Source organism: Lasioglossum baleicum, unplaced genomic scaffold (assembly GCF_051020765.1).
Source record: "Lasioglossum baleicum unplaced genomic scaffold, iyLasBale1 scaffold0073, whole genome shotgun sequence".
NCBI lineage: Eukaryota > Metazoa > Arthropoda > Insecta > Hymenoptera > Halictidae > Lasioglossum > Lasioglossum baleicum.
The window spans coordinates 375,001-379,900 of record NW_027469133.1 but is presented as its reverse complement, the minus strand read 5'-3'; positions in this window follow the sequence as shown (position 1 = coordinate 379,900).

Genomic DNA, 4,900 nt, shown 5'->3' with positions numbered 1-4,900 from the left:
ACGATGATCTAATATTTATAATTGTCCGAGTAAGCCGGAAAGATAAGTTTACTCTTGGCGGTCGGAGCAATATTTCACAAAAACTGGAGCAATACGCGTCCGAGAGCTTTGAAACTCGAATAACATTGATGACAAGCGGTATCGTGCGTGGATATAACGATTAAAGTCGTGCGGGAGCTCGGGGAGAAAAGTTTACTCTTGGCGGTTGGACTTAGAAAAATTTCGCTCGAGCTCCTTCGCACGGCGATCCGACCCGCCTCGGCGCGCGAACGATTCGTTCGAGCGGCCGAGCAAGCGATGCGCTCCGAACATTATTCTCAGTTTATTCGATAAATACTCATCCGAGCGCTTTCATACTTGATATTTGTCTTCGAAATGCTTTACCACACGATGATCTAATATTTATAATTGTCCGAGTAAGCCGGAAAGATAAGTTTACTCTTGGCGGTCGGAGCAATATTTCACAAAAACTGGAGCAATACGCGTCCGAGAGCTTTGAAACTCGAGAAATATTGATGACAAGCGGTATCGTGCGTGGATATAACGATTAAAGTCGTGCGGGAGCTCGGGGAGAAAAGTTTACTCTTGGCGGTTGGACTTAGAAAAATTTCGCTCGAGCTCCTTCGCACGGCGATCCGACCCGCCTCGGCGCGCGAACGATTCGTTCGAGCGGCCGAGCAAGCGATGCGCTCCGAACATTATTCTCAGTTTATTCGATAAATACTCATCCGAGCGCTTTCATACTTGATATTTGTCTTCGAAATGCTTTACCACACGATGATCTAATATTTATAATTGTCCGAGTAAGCCGGAAAGATAAGTTTACTCTTGGCGGTCGGAGCAATATTTCACAAAAACTGGAGCAATACGCGTCCGAGAGCTTTGAAACTCGAGAAATATTGATGACAAGCGGTATCGTGCGTGGATATAACGATTAAAGTCGTGCGGGAGCTCGGGGAGAAAAGTTTACTCTTGGCGGTTGGACTTAGAAAAATTTCGCTCGAGCTCCTTCGCACGGCGATACGACGCGCCTCGGCGCGCGAACGATTCGTTCGAGCGGCCGAGCAAGCGATGCGCTCCGAACATTATTCTCAGTTTATTCGATAAATACTCATCCGAGCGCTTTCATACTTGATATTTGTCTTCGAAATGCTTTACCACACGATGATCTAATATTTATAATTGTCCGAGTAAGCCGGAAAGATAAGTTTACTCTTGGCGGTCGGAGCAATATTTCACAAAAACTGGAGCAATACGCGTCCGAGAGCTTTGAAACTCGAGAAACATTGATGACAAGCGGTATCGTGCGTGGATATAACGATTAAAGTCGTGCGGGAGCTCGGGGAGAAAAGTTTACTCTTGGCGGTTGGACTTAGAAAAATTTCGCTCGAGCTCCTTCGCACGGCGATCCGACCCGCCTCGGCGCGCGAACGATTCGTTCGAGCGGCCGAGCAAGCGATGCGCTCCGAACATTATTCTCAGTTTATTCGATAAATACTCATCCGAGCGCTTTCATACTTGATATTTGTCTTCGAAATGCTTTACCACACGATGATCTAATATTTATAATTGTCCGAGTAAGCCGGAAAGATAAGTTTACTCTTGGCGGTCGGAGCAATATTTCACAAAAACTGGAGCAATACGCGTCCGAGAGCTTTGAAACTCGAGAAATATTGATGACAAGCGGTATCGTGCGTGGATATAACGATTAAAGTCGTGCGGGAGCTCGGGGAGAAAAGTTTACTCTTGGCGGTTGGACTTAGAAAAATTTAGCTCGAGCTCCTTCGCACGGCGATCCGACCCGCCTCGGCGCGCGAACGATTCGTTCGAGCGGCCGAGCAAGCGATGCGCTCCGAACATTATTCTCAGTTTATTCGATAAATACTCATCCGAGCGCTTTCATACTTGATATTTGTCTTCGAAATGCTTTACCACACGATGATCTAATATTTATAATTGTCCGAGTAAGCCGGAAAGATAAGTTTACTCTTGGCGGTCGGAGCAATATTTCACAAAAACTGGAGCAATACGCGTTCGAGAGCTTTGAAACTCGAGAAATATTGATGACAAGCGGTATCGTGCGTGGATATAACGATTAAAGTCGTGCGGGAGCTCGGGGAGAAAAGTTTACTCTTGGCGGTTGGACTTAGAAAAATTTCGCTCGAGCTCCTTCGCAGGGCGATCCGACGCGCCTCGGCGCGCGAACGATTCGTTCGAGCGGCCGAGCAAGCGATGCGCTCCGAACATTATTCTCAGTTTATTCGATAAATACTCATCCGAGCGCTTTCATACTTGATATTTGTCTTCAAAATGCTTTACCACACGATGATCTAATATTTATAATGGTCTGGGAACGCTAGGAAAAAAGTTTACTCTTGGCGGTTGGACTTAGAAAAATTTCGCTCGGTCGGAGTTGCTCGCAATGCGCCCGGAACATTATTCTGAGTTTATTCGATAAATATTCATCCTAGAGCTTCGATACTTGATATTTATTGTTAGAATGCGTTATTATACAATGATCTAATATTTATAATGGTCTGGGAACGCTAGGAAAAAAGTTTACTCTTGGCGGTTGGACTTAGAAAAATTTCGCTCGGTCGGAGTTGCTCGCAATGCGCCCGGAACATTATTCTGAGTTTATTCGATAAATATTCATCCTAGAGCTTCGATACTTGATATTTATTGTTAGAATGCGTTATTATACAATGATCTAATATTTATAATGGTCTGGGAACGCTAGGAAAAAAGTTTACTCTTGGCGGTTGGACTTAGAAAAATTTCGCTCGGTCGGAGTTGCTCGCAATGCGCCCGGAACATTATTCTGAGTTTATTCGATAAATATTCATCCTAAAGCTTTGATACTTGATATTTATTGTTAGAATGCGTTATTATACAATGATCTAATATTTATAATGGTCTGGGAACGCTAGGAAAAAAGTTTACTCTTGGCGGTTGGACTTAGAAAAATTTCGCTCGGTCGGAGTTGCTCGCAATGCGCCCGGAACATTATTCTGAGTTTATTCGATAAATATTCATCCTAAAGCTTTGATACTTGATATTTATTGTTAGAATGCGTTATTATACAATGATCTAATATTTATAATGGTCTGGGAACGCTAGGAAAAAAGTTTACTCTTGGCGGTTGGACTTAGAAAAATTTCGCTCGGTCGGAGTTGCTCGCAATGCGCCCGGAACATTATTCTGAGTTTATTCGATAAATATTCATCCTAGAGCTTTGATACTTGATATTTATTGTTAGAATGCGTTATTATACAATGATCTAATATTTATAATGGTCTGGGAACGCTAGGAAAAAAGTTTACTCTTGGCGGTTGGACTTAGAAAAATTTCGCTCGGTCGGAGTTGCTCGCAATGCGCCCGGAACATTATTCTGAGTTTATTCGATAAATATTCATCCTAAAGCTTTGATACTTGATATTTATTGTTAGAATGCGTTATTATACAATGATCTAATATTTATAATGGTCTGGGAACGCTAGGAAAAAAGTTTACTCTTGGCGGTTGGACTTAGAAAAATTTCGCTCGGTCGGAGTTGCTCGCAATGCGCCCGGAACATTATTCTGAGTTTATTCGATAAATATTCATCCTAGAGCTTTGATACTTGATATTTATTGTTAGAATGCGTTGTTATACAATGATCTAATATTTATAATGGTCCGGGAACGCTAGGAAAAAAGTTTACTCTTGGCGGTTGGACTTAGAAAAATTTCGCTCGGTCGGAGTTGCTCGCAATGCGCCCGGAACATTATTCTGAGTTTATTCGATAAATATTCATCCTAGAGCTTTGATACTTGATATTTATTGTTAGAATGCGTTGTTATACAATGATCTAATATTTATAATGGTCTGGGAACGCTAGGAAAAAAGTTTACTCTTGGCGGTTGGACTTAGAAAAATTTCGCTCGGTCGGAGTTGCTCGCAATGCGCCCGGAACATTATTCTGAGTTTATTCGATGAATATTCATCCTAAAGCTTTGACACTTGATATTTATTGTTAGAATGCGTTATTATACAATGATCTAATATTTATAATGGTCTGGGAACGCTAGGAAAAAAGTTTACTCTTGGCGGTTGGACTTAGAAAAATTTCGCTCGGTCGGAGTTGCTCGCAATGCGCCCGGAACATTATTCTGAGTTTATTCGATAAATATTCATCCTAAAGCTTTGATACTTGATATTTATTGTTAGAATGCGTTATTATACAATGATCTAATATTTATAATGGTCTGGGAACGCTAGGAAAAAAGTTTACTCTTGGCGGTTGGACTTAGAAAAATTTCGCTCGGTCGGAGTTGCTCGCAATGCGCCCGGAACATTATTCTGAGTTTATTCGATAAATATTCATCCTAGAGCTTTGATACTTGATATTTATTGTTAGAATGCGTTGTTATACAATGATCTAATATTTATAATGGTCTGGGAACGCTAGGAAAAAAGTTTACTCTTGGCGGTTGGACTTAGAAAAATTTCGCTCGGTCGGAGTTGCTCGCAATGCGCCCGGAACATTATTCTGAGTTTATTCGATAAATATTCATCCTAAAGCTTTGATACTTGATATTTATTGTTAGAATGCGTTATTATACAATGATCTAATATTTATAATGGTCTGGGAACGCTAGGAAAAAAGTTTACTCTTGGCGGTTGGACTTAGAAAAATTTCGCTCGGTCGGAGTTGCTCGCAATGCGCCCGGAACATTATTCTGAGTTTATTCGATAAATATTCATCCTAAAGCTTTGATACTTGATATTTATTGTTAGAATGCGTTATTATACAATGATCTAATATTTATAATGGTCTGGGAACGCTAGAAAAAAAGTTTACTCTTGGCGGTTGGACTTAGAAAAATTTCGCTCGGTCGGAGTTGCTCGCAATGCGCCC